This window comes from Apium graveolens, chromosome 5 (assembly GCF_009905375.1).
Source record: "Apium graveolens cultivar Ventura chromosome 5, ASM990537v1, whole genome shotgun sequence".
In the NCBI taxonomy this organism is placed as follows: domain Eukaryota; kingdom Viridiplantae; phylum Streptophyta; class Magnoliopsida; order Apiales; family Apiaceae; genus Apium; species Apium graveolens.
This window is the reverse complement of record NC_133651.1, coordinates 176,311,210-176,330,676: the sequence shown is the minus strand read 5'-3', so window position 1 is coordinate 176,330,676 and position 19,467 is coordinate 176,311,210.

Genomic DNA, 19,467 nt, shown 5'->3' with positions numbered 1-19,467 from the left:
AAAGTTGCCTCAACTTGCAGCAACATAAAAGTAAACAAGCAAGAGAAGTACCCTCCCAGACTTGCGGCACCTAAACAATTAAGGAAAATTACCCGCCCAGACTTGTGGCACCTAAACGATTAAATATACTTAATAATTTATAATATTTGAACTTACAGTTATATAATTTAGCATCACCAATTCAACTTGAGTAAACACTTAAATAACTCACCTTGCACATATATCACATAGACTAGTAACTATACACATATTCAAATCACACTCTAATAATTAGCAACTAAACTCAATCTCAAATAGGCATATAATAACATGTATTTCCATAAAACGCATCGCTATATATTCTCATTTAACATCAAGTTACAAACAAAAGCTTTGTAAATAATTAAACATATAAAAACACATAACAAGTATCTTGGCTGCTCGATTTCACAGAAACTAAGTTCGTCTCTGGATTTTTAATAAATTCATAAATAGGTCTGTTGTAGTGAAATTTGGTGGAGACTTAAGTGACTCACATATCTAACTATAATAAAAATTGCAGATAAAAGCAAGGTGTTTAGAGCCCCTTAACAGAGTCGTCAATATGGCCAACAAACCCTGTCCAGAAATTCTGCGCACCTTGCACTAAATAAATTGTATCTCAATTTGTACAAGTCTGGTAGTAACCAAATTTTACAGACATATAATTAAATCATAAACCTACAATTCTTATGTTTTAACCATCAAGCAATTAGGTCTCAAAATGTCTCAAAACAGTCATCCAAAACAGGACAGTTTCCTGGAAAATGCTGAATTTTCTGCACTTAAACTTCATTAACAACTTTAATCAATTCTTAATAATTAACTAAACCCATAATCTCTATTATGCAAATAATCAAACACTTAGCATGCAAAAATTAATAGTTCATATTACAATTTCAATGATACATCAGACTCTCTTTTACACTTATAATTCTAGAGAAAATTTGCCATGACTCGTTCGTTAATATCTTAACCAATCATCTACAATAAATTACACATTCATTTCGGATTAAAACCTCAATCAACTAATCTATTTTTGAATGCTAACCAAAACCAACATATATATACATACACCATTAGTAGTTTAGTATCACTAATTAACAACATCACAACCAGCCATTATCGAATTCTCAAAATTTATGCCCAACTACTATAACCAATTTTTTTATACATAAACAACTAAAATTCCTAAGACTCGGAATAAAATTCATCCAAATAACTACTCCAATCAATATTTTACTAGCAACCACACATTCAAACTGGAATAAATCATCAATTTCGGGTTTGTTAAATCTAAAAAAAATTTAAGACTTCAATATATATATCAACTATTTAAAAAAACACTAACACAAATCCTAATCAAATATACACCAAACATTCAAACGAATCAAATCCAAAACAAGTTAATCCACTGAATAATTCAAGAACTCGAATCAGGACTACGCAAATTAATTATTTTCAACAAAAACTCGCAACCAGAAGCATCAACCATGACCACCGGCTCGCTGGGTTCACCGTCGGCGGTCGACTGACCTCCGATCGACCCCAAATCGTGGGGGTTTGATCGAGGTCGAGTCCCCTGACTCCCTTGAATCCTCATAACCAAAAATTTCATAACATCACATCTTTGAGTTCAAAACGAAACCGAGATATACATACATATATATACGTATCTATACCTGTTCAAGAAACAAATTCAGGGGTTAAAACTAAAGAGTGGAAGAAGAAAACGAAAAAAAAGAAAAAAGAGAAGAAGAGAAGAAGGAGCGGGGTCGACGGTGTTATGGGAGGGAGGCGGTGAAGGAAGAAGCAGTCGGGGGGGGTGATGTGAGAGTACGGAGAGAGAAGAGAGATTAGATAGATAATTGCTAAATTGTAGTCTTTATCTATTTTTTATCTGAATCCAACACCGCTATTAACAATTTAACGAACCAATTACGGGTAAATACAATCCTGAAATTTACCAAAATTACTTTAAAATTCCCGAAATAATTTAAAACTAATAATATAAAATTTTCATAATTTTTAAAGTATTTTTGACTTGCGCGCTATACCCGTATTTTAAAATTAACGAACCGAGCTGCACTTGAAAGAAATTCAGAAAATCACGAAAATAGTCTTAAAATGTTACAAATATCCCGAAATTTATAAAAACATAAATTTCAAAATTTTAAAGCAACTTTTTGAAACGCAATTTATACCCGCTTTTCTAAACTAAACGAATTGACGCGCGGGTGAAACTAACTCCGAAAATTCCCAAAATAATTTTAAAATTCTCGGAATATTCCAAACTTAAATAAATATGAGTTTCGTAATTTTTGCAGAATTTTGGAATTAAATACGAATAAATCAAATCAAAAAAAAATCATACAGGGCTAAGTAATTGATGAAATATTGATTTCTAAATTTTATAAAATCCCAATAATAATTATTGTAATTATAAAGTCATAAAAATAATTTTATTCTGGACATATAAAAGTTCAAATACTCAAATAATATCACATATAAATACCCAAACATCAATTCCAATTATCAGATAATTCACCAAAATTCACATAAAATCACATAAATAATTCCAAATAATTATAAAAATAATATTTGAAAATATGAGATATTACACATTTTATGCACTTTAATATTATAGATATCAAATGACAAATAACACAAATAACTTCTCTATGTAATAGTCCCTGAGAAGGACAAGCTGACATGAAATAATTCTCTCAATTGACACGGGAACTTGAGGATTGTCCTCAGGTTCAAGGATGTCACTCAAACCCCTCCCTTATTTCTTCTAGCTGAGAATGAAATATGTGCTGAACAAAATGCTTACCAGAAGCAAATTGATTATGCAACTGATGTTTCATGTCTCATGCTTGTAATTATGAGTGCTGAGCTTTAGAAGCAACAAGAGCATAATGATGCTTATGATATGATTGAGCACCTTCAAAGGATGTTTGAAGGATAGGCTCGTCAGAAAGATTTGACAATAATAAGGCACCATACTTTGCATTAATGGGAGAATGATATCCGGTTGGACCACATGTTCTGAAGATGATAGGTGTATGTACCTTGATATTTTGGGTTTCAAGAATAGTCTAGAGACTCAGCTTGATTTGATCAAATAATCTTTGAACAACTTTTATTCTTAGTTTGTTAAGAACAAAAGGAATGAGATAGACCGAACACTCACTTAGTTGTTAAGCATGTTTAGAACTGCTGAAAATAACACGGTAAAGGCATGAATTATGTCTATATTCATGATGTACACATGGAATGCAAATGGGAAAGGAAAGTGGATAGGCAAGGTGAAGATTTGATCTTATTCGGTGTCAAACCAAGGTCCAATCCCAAAGGGCTTTTGAAGCATGATATTGGTGTTGCCAAAGGAGATGATTGTCATTTCTGTGGAAATAACTGGATGATTGGAAGTTAAATTGTTGAGCTTATTTGGAAGATCTAAAGAAGAAGACTAGCAATGGTCAAGCTTCAGGTATAGGGTTAGAATTGGAGCAAAAGTAGTTTCTCTAGTTGAAGGAACTTGATACCTAATGTTGCCCATAAGGCGAGATTGAGAACTTGATAAATTGTTATTACGTTCCTGCCTTTAGCGGATATATTAAGTCAATTTCTTGTTAGGACAAGAAAGGTTTTCATTTTAATTAAATAAACAATAGCTGTTTATTCTATTTCAATGATAAGACTTATAATGTTGCACAATTAGTTAACAATTTATATGTTTAAAGTTGACTCAAATCAAACATTACCTCTAGCATTGTCGTTAAGCCATATTAATGAGAAATGCATTTCTAAGTTACATATAGATGAGTACTTGGATAATTTTGATTTTTAATCATACAGAAGATGCCAACTTTGTCTCATTGGCAAAATGACTAAAGCTTCTTTTACCTGATCAGGTGAAAGGGCCACCGAATGATTATGACTTATACATATTGATGTATGTGGTCGAATGCGTATGATGGCAGGGGGGGCTTATACTACTTCATAACATTTACTGATGATTTCAGTAGATATGGATATGTGGTTCTTATAAAGAACAAATCCGATTCTTTTGAAATGTTCAAAGAATATAAGGCCGAAGTAGAAAAGAAAACAAGGGAAAAGTATAAAAGTTTTACGATCAGATCGTGGAGGAGTATACTTAAACCTCAATTTCAAGAGTTTCTTGAAGGAGTGTGATAGTGTATCATAACTTACTCCTTCTGGAACACCTCAATGGAATAGAGATTCTGAGAGGAGAAATCGTACATTGTTGGATATAATGCGATCGATGATGAGTCAAGCGGATCTTCCATTCAGTTTCTAGGGTTATGCTCTAGAAACGCCTGCATATACACTTAACCAAGTTTCGACTAAAGCAGTTCAAAATACTCCGTATGAGATATAGAGTGAAAAATGTCAAAGCATGTCATTTATGAAAATTTGGGGACGTGAAGCGTTTGTAAAACGTTTAGCCTCTGACAAGCTTGGATAAAATTAGATAGATGCTATTTTGTGGGATACCCAAGTGAAACTAGGGTATAGTTTTTATAATCTTTCCGGGAATAAAGTGTTTGTTGCTCGGGCCGCTGTATTTTTTAAGGGAGAACTAATTTCTAAGAAAATCAGTGGGAGGATAATACATCTCGATGAAGATCGAGAACCACATGATAACATTGAACCAGAGTTGGAATAAGATCAGGATGTACGTCAAAATGTTGAAAGTAATCATGTCCAAGAAACACAGGTTATTCGTAGATCTAGTAGGAATTATGAATTTCTTTTGACTCAAGATGGTGATGTGATGCTTACGGATAATGATAAGCCTCTCACCTACCAAGATGCTATGAACAGTTCAGACTCCAAGAGATGGCTAGAGGCCATGAAATCCGAGATGGAATCCATGTATCAAAATAAAGTATTGACTTTAGTTGATCCACTTGAAGGGGTAAAACCTATAGGGTGTAAGTGGGTTTTCAAGAAGAAAACTGACATGGATGGTAAAGTATAGACCTATAAGACGTGACTAGTGGCAAAAGTTTCAGACTAATTCATAGTATAGACTATAATGAGACTTTTTCACCGGTTACTATGGTCAAGTCTATCAGGATTTTGTTAGCAATAGTTGCTTACTTTGACTATGAGATTGGGAAAATAAATGTCAAAACTGCTTTTTTATATGGGAGCCTTGAAGAGGATGTATATATGATAAAACCTGAGGGTTTTGCCGATCCAAAGTTTGCTAAGATATTTTGTATGTTGCTTCTATCTATTTATAGATTGAAGCAAGCCTCAAGGAGAATGAATATTCATTTTGATAAAACGGTCGCAGAGTTTGGCTTTATTTAATATGAAGATGAACCATGTGTTTGCAAGAAGGTTAGTGGGAGCCATGTGACATTCCTAGTATTATATGTAGATGACATATAACAAATAAGGAATGTCATACCTTCTCTACAGGCTGTTACGACTTGGTTGAGAAATAGTTTCTCGGTGAAAGACTTAGGCGATGCTACCTATATATTAGGGATCAATATCTATAGAGATAGATTGAAAAGATTAATCGACCTAGTTAGAGTACATACATTGATAAAGTATTACATCATTTTATGATGCAAGAGACAAAGAAAGGATATGTTTCGATGTCTCATGGGATAGTGATCTCAAAAGATAATTGCCCCATAAATTATTAGATGATAAGGGCTGTTTGAGAAAGTTCTAGATGCGTCAGCAATTGGATCTATAATGTATGCAATGATATGTACTTGTTATGATATTTTGTATGCTTTGAGCATGACGATCAGATACCAGTCTAATCCAGGTGAGGGTCACTTGATAGTTTTCAAGAATATTCTTAAGTACTTAAAGAGGACTAAAGATTTATTTTTGGTGTATAGAGAAGATAGGGAACTGGTTGTAAAGGGTTACACTGATACTAGTTTCTGAACATAATTTTTGGACAAACAAGGATGATTACGAATTTATGTCTGTTTTGTGTTTTGTCTAAATATAATTGATGTTAGCTTGAATAGTTCACAACAAGAACATTGATGATTCTATGGAAGCTGAATATATTGATAATTTTTTAAAACAACCATGGAGACTATTTAGGCATGTCCTTAGGCAATATTGCCTTATTAATGAGATTAATGATTAAGGAGATATAAATGTAAAGTGCATAGTAATGATAGTGTTGCAGACCCACTGACTAAGGCTTTGTCGCATCAGAAGAACGATGGTCATACTAGTTCCCAGAGTATTAGATATATGGGTGATTGGCTCTAGTACAAATGGGAGATTGTTAGTGTTTGTGCCTTAGACACAACACTATGATGTTTTAGTTTAAGACATTAGGATTATTAATGTTTATGTTCTATCGATTATTCTCTTTATAATTTATTAATTCTTAATTTACTGCGATATAAATGTTAGATTAATAAATGTCCTTGGAATATGATATGCAATTCTATATCTCTAAGTACGTGACTTAGAAATGAGATTATGAGAATAGTATCAATATTCCTAAAGGTCCCTAGTCGAGTATTATTACTAAGGGACAATAATAATGCATTAAGACTGGTGTGTTTGATGACTGATGATCACATCTCATTGATCATAGGTATAGTGATACTAAAGTCAATCACACAGGCAGATGTATATGTACATGGTGCTGGACAGACCCAATATGAGATTCTACATGTCTGTTGTGTCATAAGTAATTCTCACAGTGATAATGATGTAATGGTCCTTAGACCTGAAGTCATTATATTTCTATACGAGAATTAATGTATATTGATTCCATTAAAAGTCATCCTTGACCGAATAATGATAAAAGTGGACATTGGGTATATTATGAATCGTATGAGAAATATGAATGATCTAGATGGGATTTAACCCTCCTATTTTAGGAGTGATATTATTGGCCTCTTGTGTGAGCTAGACTATGAAATGCGTGGCCACGCTCAAATGTTGATTTGATATGATAGTCTACTCATTGATCAAGGAAACTTGGATTAAACTATGATGAGAATGACACATTACATGCCTCTAGTTTAATCTATAATATTTGGTTAAAGGGATTATATTACATTGTACATTATTCATGAAAGGTTTAATCGATCACCGATTCAATTATTATTACTTGGGTAGCAATGATGTATTACTAGATGCCACTCATTGTTTACGATTTTAAATTAGATATAAAATTCGTTGCCAATGTAATAATAACCTATAGGGTCTCAGACAAAGAATGCTTGAAAGATTATTTAATTTAAATTGGATTTAAATTAAATTAAAGTAATTTGAATTATTTATAATATTAATTAAGTTTGACTTAATTAATTAGATAAATAATGATATTCAAATTTACTAATATTAATTATGAAATTTATTTGTTAAATAATTAAGTGAGACTTAATTATAATACAAATAGGAATTTCGAATTAATGATAACTCCTAATTAATTAAGAGTTATAATTTGTTTTTCTACTCTCTATATAATATCTCTTGTGTGGCTGATTTTTGGTGTACAAAAGGACTTTTACTAAAACCCTAGTCACCAAGAGAGAAGATGGAGAGATCAAGAAGAAACGAGTTTGTGCTAGTACACATCCAATCCTTGAGTTCAAGCATTCGTGTTGATACCGATATAGCGTAGATCGCGAGAGCGGGATGCGTGGTGATTGAACAAGCTTTGGATCTCCATTAGTCAACCAGTTGGTAAAGCTTCTTAAGGTAAACAATCTGATCTTTGAATTAAATATATGTTTTTCACATGGATCATGCGGCGGGTTTCAAAAATTATGTGTTTTTATGTTTTTAATTACTGTTTCCGTTGCGTTTATGTGGTCGAAACCCTTCACAATCTCCTCCGGGCAACCTACTCCACCATCTTAATTCGGACTCTCCACTCATCATCCATAACTGAAGCGCTTTGCCTAGACTCTAGAGCTAGCCTATCCACCAAAGCTCCCAACTCAAGAATGCGGGAGTAAACAAAATCCCGATTCTGGCTAACTTGCCACCAACACTAACAGGCACAATCTTAAGCATCTCAGACTCTGGCTCAGGGTCCGGGGTCTCTGAATCTGGTCTCAAGGGTGATATCTGTATAGAGATCTCACTATTCTCAGATGGATCCTCCTCTGGATCTGAACTAACATACACAGGCTCCTCTGAAGAGGGTGAAATGGGGTCCACTGGGGTACTAGTCAAACTAATCTCTGAATCATAATCACTACCACTACTGGGGTCCTGAGAGAAAATATAAAACAACAACCAAGAAACAGCGTTAGGGCTAAATAAGACTTCCAACTGTCTCACACCCTAACTCTAGTTGCCACTTTAATCTATTTACTTTTCTTAGACTATACCTAATAGTCTAACTCAACTCTATATGAATCGAACACTCTTGCGATATAGATATAATCCAAAAATACCCTTTTATCCTAGCTTGTCTCAGGGACTAGATCCTGTAGCTCTGATACCAACTTGTGACACCCTCAATCTCGGGGTTAGGAAATGAGGACCCACACACCTTTAAAATATGAATAAATAAGCATAAACCCCGATTAACTAATAACATGATCAAACATGATTAAGTTTGAGACAAGATTACAACTACCAACCATATCATATAAATTACAACCCAAAATAATACCAAATTTACATAATCGATTCTGACTTGGAACCGACAGATAACCCATTATATCTTTACAAACTTTCCGACTAAGCACTTGCTCATATATAACTTGTACTACCTGCTCTGGCATCTGGAAGCCTACAACACGGTAAGGACCACCAGGTACGCTCTTACGCGCAGTGTGCCTAAGTCTGGCCATCCTCTTGCTTAACTGCTATGGTTAGAACAAAGCATAATATATGAGTATAAAACTCCGCAAGTAACTAAATGACAGTTCTATGATGAAATAAGCAATATCTTTTCACAATTACTTTTGGGGCATTCTACTGAAATTCTCTAGGTGGCAGATTTTAATCTTTGGGCTAGGGAAGGTTTATAAAGAGATAGTTGGGCTTTCAAGAATCAAGGTCCATGATAAGGCGAAAGCCGGCATTCATCACAAATCATCAACAGGATCTCAAGGATCTTACAAATGGAAAGCGAGAATCTTTTCAACTCTGGGAATCAATTATATGATTGATAACAATACCAGAATAAGAATCAGGGTTCACAAGATGTATGCTAATCAATATCACAATCATCTCTTTTCAAAACATTATAATCCATTTGTTAGGCCTCAATGATACTATAGAAGGGGGTTGAATATAGTATCTACAATCAATTCAATTATAAACACAAGTATGTAATAGAAAACAAGCTTATTTAATATATCAAACTCTGTTACAGTAGGTTTAATCTACTCTCTCAGTTATGTATAATATCACTAAGAGCTGTAAGGGTTACAATGAATAATATTCTCATGAATGATAACACATATAGTGTAAAACCTAATCTGTGTTTATATACTACACAGTTACAAGATATCTCCTAATTGATATGATATGTTCTGTTTCTTCTACTATAGTTGTATAACTCTCCAAGCATATCTTCTTTTGTTTAATCCAGATCCTCTCCTGTAAATCAGCCTCTTTTCATCCCTGAAGTGTATCCGCACTTAAGTTCTGTGTAAGTCTTGATGGCTTAAGTTCTGATAACTTCCTGTCTTCAGTAAGTTCTGATTTCCAGTTAAGTTCTGATAGTAAGTTCTGAAACTAAATAAATCAGATTAGACATGACATCACAAATATATCTAACAATCTCTCCCAACTTGTAAATTATAAAAATATACAAGTTTATAGATTTGATGATGTCAAAAACATTTAAGTACAAATGCAATGAGAGTTTATATGCACAACTAAATACAACTTAAAGTCCATGCAGCTTTTACCAAAAATTCACTGAATCAGCCTGAATCCATAATGATTCCTTACAAAGTCTGATACCAGCTTGATCTCTGCATTTCTTTTAACTTCAAGTAACTGAGCTTTGACTTGCTGCATTTCTTCATCTTCAGTATCACCAATCTGATATATGGCAGCTCTGAGTGCAGAAATTGGATTTCTTTCAAGTCCATCTCCCAGTTTAATTACCCTTGGATGTGTAGAATCTTCATTATAGCATAAGCATCTTCCTTTCAGAATTACTTCTACCTTAGCAGAATTCTTCCTCATAGGAATTTCTCTTCCATCATCCTCAGTCATCATTGGAGTATACTCTGTCATTCTTGCACCAGAAATTCTGAGTAAATCTCTTATTGCCTTTAGAATATATTCTGACCATTTCCTGGTAACATCAGAATTTACCTCCAGTAGATAATGAATATATTGGAGCTCTTTGACAGATTTCTTCAGCACATCAGAGTTAGATAATCAATAAGTTCTGCCATCAATCAGAAATAAGATCAATTTCTCTTTTTCTTCATAATCATCATGAGTATCCATCACTACTTGAGCAGAAAACACTTTGTCAAGGTGCTTCTGTGTGATCTCTTCAAATGGCTTGTCAGTCAATGTGAATGGATATCTAATATCAACTCATATCCCAGTTTGGAATTTCTCTCTTTCAAAACCTAATCCAGAAGTGTCTCTAGCTTGCTTGGCTTTTACCCCAAATGCTGCAAGTTGATTCAACATCTGATTTTTTTTAGGCTGAACTGGAATAGAGTTGTTCCATAGCATCTTCTTCTTGTCTTCTAATGTTAAGTTGTGTATGTCAACTTGAGCAGTGTCAGAGGTTGATGTCTTGATGAATTGGTCAGGATTTGCAGTTTCATCTGTAGCTTGCTGTTATGAAATATCTTCAGGATTTATTAAGTTCTGAACTTCTTTACTTTGAACAACTTGAGCTATGTCAGAGGTTGTCTTAGATTCTTCTGTCATCCTCTTTCTCTTCAGAGTTTCAACTGTTTCATCTTTAACAGCAGTATCATCAAAGACTTGAACCATCTTGCACACAGGATCCATCAGAATTTGAGGAATCTTCATCTTCTATTTCTTGACTGTCTCCCCAACTTTTCCTTTTGCCTTGTCTTTGGGATCAGTAGTAGTTTGAGATCTAGTCCTTGATCTAGGAATCTCTGTGGCAGATCTTTCTCTTATCGCAATCCCCTTTTCTTTTGGACTTGGTGGCTTTTTAGCATCCGAAGCTTTTGACTTGGGTTTGCTCTTCTCAGCAGCAAATTTAGCTTCTTCTTCTTATCTTAATTCCTCTAAATCGACTCCTGGATTATCCTTAAGGAATAGTCTCTTCGCCAACTCTTCATCAACAGATTGAATTTTGGGATCTCTGTAGAAGAATGTTGCTTTCTTTCCTTTGAATTTCAAAGTGTGCAAAAACTTCTATAACTCTTGGCTTCCAGCTTGGACTATCACATCAGAAGTAATTGTCAGAACTTGATCATCAGTATTTGAAGTATCAGCATTTGTGATCAACAAAGGAACATCCTGATCTGTTGACTTCTTTCCTTCCTTATTCCTCCCTTGCATAGACATTCTCTGATGAGAACTTGTCTGTTGAGTGGGAATTCTGCTCAACTGCTTCCCTTGACTTTGACCTCTACTCTTTTCAGAATTTCTTTGGTCATCTCAATGATCATCCTTTTTCTTCAGTGTTTGGCTTGGTGAGCATTTGGACTTAACTACCTTCTCCCCCTTTTTGACATCATCTGTCAGGAGTAGAGAAAGAAGGAGTTCCACTGAAGATTGGATCTCATTTAACTGAGTCTGTTGAGTAACTTGATTTTGTAATACCTCATCCAGTTGGGCCTGCTGCTTGGTTTGAACAAGCTCAATAACATCCACTTTTTCTTGAATTGGTCTGATAAACCTCTTTTTGTCTAGTTTGTGCATCATATTTAGCTTATCAGCTGTTTCCTGAAGTTTATCAACCTTTTCCATTTCTATTGAAAAATCAAGTGAAAATTTTGTGTTTGCAAAGTGTTTGATAAAATGCCTGTAAGAGAACGTTAGAAAATAAGAGTGTAAGAAAATAAGAGTGTAAGAAAATAAGAGAGAGAGAAAGAGAGAGAGAATAGAGTAAAAGAGTGGGTAAAAGATTGTATAATCTTTTATCTCTGATATTTATACTCTACACATGGTAATGTCTCTTTTGAATTAGAACCGGCAGTTTTTACACTTGGCAGCGTGTAATCAGTCAAAACATAAATAGTGGGCACGCTAAACATGCAGTAATTATTGCACAACTGCACATACCAAAACCAACACACAGCCCACTAACAAATGATTATGACTGTTTTTATCTCACCTAATTATTTTTCTGAGAAATATAACCGTTACAGTAAATACTAAAAATAAGTCAAGTAAATAAATAATGCCACGTAAGCATCAGGATTTGCATCAGAACTTGACTATTATCAGAATTTAACGGTCATCAGAACATGGCTTCTGTACTAAAAAAGTGAATGACTATTTCTGTATTTCTTCACACAAAGACTGACTGGTTTCTTCAGAGTTTAATCATCAGAACATAATCAGAACTTGTCCTTAGAATTTATGAAAATAATACTTAACTGTTTATCAGAAACAACTTAATCAACACAGTAATTTTCATCATTCATATGGAGTGATAATGTATGTATGTGCAAATGATCATATAAAGATTAAAGTCTGATAAACTTCAATATATCTTAGAAATAAGGCATAACTAAGAAAAATGCTTAAAATATGTCTTGAATTATGAAGTCTACTGTAGAATAAAGTTATGTAAGAATCCACCTCAACTATTTGTGCTTATTTTATGCATCCTTTGAAATTCTTTTAACAAGGGCTTCTCAGTGTAAATGAATTACAACTGCAATCAGAATTAATGATATTATCAGAATATTTCTCCAGTAATTAGAGAATGTGAAAAATCACCAAGAAAAATTAATTTGCTTTTCAAATGCATATTACTTAATACCAGCAATGCACTTGGATCTTCCCTTTCACATAAATTACTTTTGATCTCAAAGGAGTACCTGATTTCAATTTTTTATTTATTTTATTTTATTTTTATTTTCTTCAGATAAGTGAGTCTTATCAAGCATGTAGTTCATCCTTAAGATTTACTGACATCAGAATTTGACAGATAAGAAGCAATAATCTAGTTTGTGACTTAGTAATAAGATACAGGAATTAAATTTGACTAAGGTCAAAATCAAAATTTGCTTGTGTTATTGATTTCCACATAAATAACTAATTCAAACATGGGATACATAGTTTGTTAAAGACTACTAAATCAACATCTAACAAGATAATCCTCATTGGATTGAATAGTCACAGAACATTCAAAACACTTTCAGAGTTTATAGAATCACAACAGGTAATAAGCAGTGTTTAATATGTTACAATTTAAGCACATATTACATTGAGATAAGAAAATCTGTAAATACTGATCATAAAGTCTGATGTATGAGAACAAAAACTAAACAGATTTTGAGAAAGAACCTAAAATCATTCCAAGTTCATTTACCAGTCTTGTAAAAGTAGCTTCACATAGTGGTTTTGTGAAGATATCTGCTAGTTTTTGATCTGTTGGAACAAAATGTAATTCCACTGTACCTTCCATCATATGTTCCCTTATGAAATGGTACCTAATGCTGATGTGCTTTGTCATTGAGTGTTGAACAGGATTTCCTGTCATAGCAATAGCACTTTGATTATCACAGTAAATAGGTATTTTAGAAAATTCTAACCCATAGTCCAGTAACCGATTCTTTATCCAAAGAATCTGTGCACAACAACTTCCTGCAACAATATATTATGTTTTGTAGTTGATGTGGAAATTGATTTCTGTTTCTTGCTAAACCAAGAAACCAATCTGCCTCCAAGAAATTGGCAGCTTCAACTAGTACGTTTCATGTCTATTTTGCATCCTGCAAAATCTGCATCTGAGTAACCTATTAGCTTAAAATCTGATTCCCTAGGATACCACAATCCTAGATCATCTATACCCTTGAGGTACCTGAAAATTCTTTTCACAGCTATTAGATGAGGTTCTCTTGGATCAGCCTGAAATCTTGCACAAAGACAGGTAACATGCATGATATCTGGTCTACTTGCAGTTAAGTAGAGTAAAGAGCCAATCATACCTCTGTAGTTAGTAATATCTACTGATGCTCTAGTATCTTTATCTAACTTGGTGGCACAAGCCATGGGAGTTGATGCAGTAGAACTGTCTTGCATTCCAAATTTCTTGAGTAGATTTCTGGTGTACTTGGATTGACTGATAAAAGTACCTTCTTCAGTTTGTTTGACTTGAAGTCCCAGAAAATAGCTCAACTCTCCCATCATACTCATTTCATATCTTGACTGCATTAACTTGGAAAATCTTTTACAAAGTTTTGTATTTGTAGAGCCAAAGATGATATCATCAACATATATTTGTACCAAAACTAAGTCCTTTCCATGGTCGAGGTAGAATAAAGTCTTGTCAATTGTGCCTCTGTGAAATCCACTTTCCAGAAAGAATTGAGCCAGAGTCTCATACCATGCTCTAGGAGCTTGCTTAAGGCCATAAAGTGCTTTATCAAGCCTGTAGACATGATTTGGAAATTTTGGATCTACAAAGCCTGGAGGTTGTTCAACATATACCTCTTCTTCCATTTCTCCATTGAGAAAAGCACTTTTCACATCCATTTGAAAGACTTTAAACTTCTTGTGAGCATCATAAGCCAAAAAGATTCTTATGGCTTCCAATCTAGCAACTGGAGCAAATGTTTCATCATAGTCAATACCCTCCTGTTGAGAGTAACCTTTAGCAACCAGTCTTGCTTTGTTTCTTGTAATTATGCCATCACTGTCAGTTTTATTTCTAAACACCCATTTTGTACCAACAATTGATCTGTCCTTTGGTCTTGGTACTAGGGTCCGGACTTTATGTCTTTCAAATTTACTTAACTCTTCCTGCATTGATTGCACCCAATCAGCATCTTGAAGAGCTTCTTCCACTTTCTTTGGTTCAGCCTGAGATAAAAAGGAATGATAGAGACATTCATTTGTTGTTGCTGTTCTAGTTCTGACACCTGCTTCAGGATCTCCAATTATTAAGTTAGGTGTGTGTGATTTAGTCCACTTCTTTGCAGATGGAAGTTGATCTCTAGAACTGGATCATCCCCCATGATCCATGTTGTCTCCATCAGCATTTTCTGATGCTCCCCCTGAAGTTATGCTATCTGAGATTCCAGAATTTGAGTTGGATCCTTAGGAATTGAAGAATTAGAGTTTCCAGAATTGTAAGAATTTAGCTCATCAGAACTTGATGAATCAAAACTTGAAGAGCCAGTGACTGGTTCTGATGCTTCTTGAGACACTTGAGATGGGTATGATCATCAGCTTGCTCCCCCCTGAACATGTGCATTTTCCTTTAGAGCAGTTACCACAGTTTTAATGACATCAGAATTTAACCCGTCAGAACTTACATGATAAGGATTTAGGTCATCAGAATTTACAGAATCAGAATTTAAATCTTCATTTTCAAATCTCAGCTGATCATAATCATTAAAATCTTCAAGTCCAGTAATCTTTTTATCATCAAATGATACATTGATAGATTCCATGACAACCCTTGTTCTTAAATTGTAGACTCTAAAGGCTTTTGTGGAAAGTGGATATCCAACAAAAATTCCTTCATCAAATTTTAGATCAAATTTTGACAGTTGTTTAGGATGAGTCTTAAGAACAAAACACTTGCATCCAAATACATGAAAGTATTTCAGATTTGGCTTCTTTTTCTTCACCATCTCATATGGTGTTTTTCCATGCTTGTTTATGAGTGTAGCATTCTGTGTAAAACAAGTAGTCTATACAGCTTCAGCCCAAAAATAGGTTGGTAGCTTTGCTTCATCAAGCATAGTTCGTGCAACTTCAATAAGAGTCCTGTTATTTCTTTCTACAACTCCATTCTGCTGTGGAGTTCCAGGTGCAGAAAATTCCTACTTTATTCCTTGCTCTTTGTAGAACTCTTCCATGATTGAATTCTTGAACTCATATTATTTTAACAGAATCTTTGACTAACTTATCCAGCTGTCTGACATGATCAGTTAGAGTAGAGGCAGTTTCATTCTTCTTGTGCAAGAAATACACCCAAGTGTATCTTGTGAACTCATCCACTATAACCATAGCATATTTCTTCTTTGCAATAGACATGACATTGACTGGACCAAATAGATCAACATGCAATAAGTGATAAGGCTCAAGAATTGAGGATTCAGTTTTGCTCTTGAATGAAGATTTTCTTTGTTTTGCCTTTTGACATGAGTCACAAAGAACATCAGGAGCAAATATTGATTTTGGCAGTCCTCTCACAAGATCTTTCTTTACTAGGTCATTTATGTTGTTGAAATTTAAATGAGAGAGTCTCTTGTGCCAATTCCAGCTTTCTTCAATTTATGCTCTACTTAACAAACAGATTACAGAACCATCAAAATTTGTTGAAAGTCTGGCTTCATATATGTTACCATGTCTGTAACCTTTCAGAACCACTTTGCCTGTAGAATTACTTATAACTTCACAGTGTTCTTAAAAGAAATCCACATGATAACCTCTGTCACAAATTTGACTCACACTTAGCAGATTGTGTTTAAGTCCTGAGACAAGAGCTACTATTTCAATTATGACATTCCCAAGATTATTATTGCCATATCCCAGAGTATTTCCCATATTGCCATCTCCATAAGAAACTCTTGGGCCAGCTTTCTCCACAAAGGCTGATAATAGGGCTTTATTTCCAGTCATATGTCCTGAACATCCAATGTCCAGAACCAGGATGTTTTTCCTGGTGCCCTGCAATCACAATGACCACTATTGATTAGTTTTTAGGACCCAGACTTGCTTGGATCCTTTGGCCTTGTTAAGTTTGTTAGCATTTGCAGCGGAATTAGTTTCAGAGTTTATGCTAACATGCTTGTTATCGTACTTTATGTCAGACTTTGCATCAGAATTTACACTAGAAGGAATTACAATAATTTTCTTTAAAGAAGGTTTTATTTCATAATAATCATAGTACAAACTATGATATACCTTACAAGTATAAATAGAATGCCATAAACTACCACAATGAAAACAAGGATTTTGTGGTTTAACCCTAACAGACAGACTCTTAACTCCTGATCTAGGAGGTAAAGAGTTTATATCTTTATTTTTCCTGCAAAAAGAAGCAAGATGGTTAGAGTTTCCAAAATTATAGCATTTCTTTCTAGGAGCATTGGGAACATGCATATAATTATTACTCTTATTCACACCTTCCTTTCCATTCCTATTTTTCCTAGTTTCCTTTACCTTGTTCACCTTTTTAATCTCTTTCAGCTTATACTTAAGCTGCTTATTTGTCATTAAGCCAATGTTTACCAAAGCTGGTTTATCCTGTTTTAATTTGTCAGAAGTTGACTTTTCTTTGACTTCTGTTTTAGAGTCTTTCATCTCTTCTGAATCAGACACAATAGTCTTTGCAACAAATTTAACAAGATTTACCTTTGGCTTTTCAGTCTGTTTGATAGCAATTGGCTTAATTGGCAAAGTCCCTTTCTCACTTTTACCATCTTTATAACCTAACCCCTCTTTCCAGTTTCCACTACTTAGAATATTCTGAGTTGTTTTGCCCGAGTTAGTCCAAGTCCTGATGATTTCTCTTTCTTTTTCTAATTCAGTTTTTAGATAATCATTCTGTTTAAGCAATTCAATCTTAACATACACATCATTATCTCTCTCTATCTGAATAGTGTTCATCTTGACTAACTCTTCTTCAAGATAGCTATTTCTGTTTTTGTACTTTAGATTTTCAGATTTTAATCTTTCATTCTCTAAAGTCTGATCTCTATAGCTAATATTAAGGTTTTTCAGAAATAATCTCAACTCAATAATATCTTCTGTATCAAAAGCAAGAGTTGATAGAGGCACCTTTAGTTCAGCAGCATCAGAACTGCTATCAGCATTTTCCATTAAGGCATAATTCAAATCTTCTTCAGATTCTAAAGTGTCTACCCAATTTTTCTTCTTTATGATAAGTGTCTGACCTTTATCACATTTTCCTTTCTTGCAATCAGGAGAGATGTGGCCTCTTTCACCATAATTGTAGCATTTGACATTTGAGTTGTCTCCTCTGTCAGACTTTCCTCCTTTGCCTTTAGTCTTTCTGAACCCTTTCTTGTCAGAACTTTCACCTTTCCTGGAAAACTTCTTACCCTTTCTGAATTTCTTGTAGGCTATTTTTGTGATAACCTTCACCTAGGAGCACACAGTTGCATCATCCCTGCATCAACATCCACTTTAGATAAATTTTCAGGTTCTGAATCATCATCATCAGAATTTGATGACTCTGAATCAGACTGTATAATGAAAGCCTTTCCTTTTGCCTTCCTAGAGACAATTGGCTTTTCTTCAGTCTTTAAAGCAACTTTCTTAGACTTCCCTCCGTGCCTCTTCTTTCTTTGTTCCATCTCAAGTTCATGAGTCTTGAGCATCCCATAGATTTCATCAAGAGACATATCAGCAAGTTCATAGTTGTCTCTTATTGTAGTAGCTTTCAAATCCCACTTTTCAGGAAGAGCTAGTAGGAATTTCAGATTTGAATCTTCTGGATCATATTCCTTATCCACTAGTGACAGATCATTCAACAACTTTGTGAATCTGTCATATATATCAGTTAGTGACTCATCAGATTTTGAGTCAAAGTGTTCATACTCCTGTGTGAGTATTGTCTTCCTGTTCTTTTTGATGGCATTGGTTCCTTGACATCTCACTTCCAATGCATCCTAGATTTCTTTTTCATTCTTGCATCTAATCACCCTGTTTGACATGACATTGTCAAGTGCACTATAAAGCAAGTGTCTTACTTTTGCATCCTTTCCTAGTGAAGAGATGTCTTCAGTGGTGAGTTCTCTCTTTTCTTTGGGAATCATCTTCTGTGGCTCATTCCCAACTGCAACAGAAAGCTTTGGAGCTTGTGTGGACCATCATAAATTCTAAATTCTATCTAAATATTCTGGATCTGTAGCTTCCAGAAACATGGCCATCTTCATACTCCATACAGGGTACTCAAATACCCTGAGCATAGGAAACCTGATGGTTTCATATCTACTACTGTTTTGAATGGGTTGAACCTTTGCAGGTTCATGAGGGTCTTGTGTTTTTGATTGATCATACATGATTGATTGTTTGTTTAGATCTTAACTGTTTGTAAGCTTAACAGATTGGCTCTGATACCACTTGTTAGGCCTCAATAATACTAGAGAAGGGGGTTGAATATAGTATCTACAATCAATTCGATTATAAACATAAGTATGTAATAGAAAACAAGCTTATTCAGTATATCAAACTCTGTTACAGTAGGTTTAATCTACGCTCTCAGTGATGTTTGATATCACTAAGAGCTGCTAGGGTTATAATGAATAATATTCTCTTGAATGATAACACATATAGTGTAAACCCTAA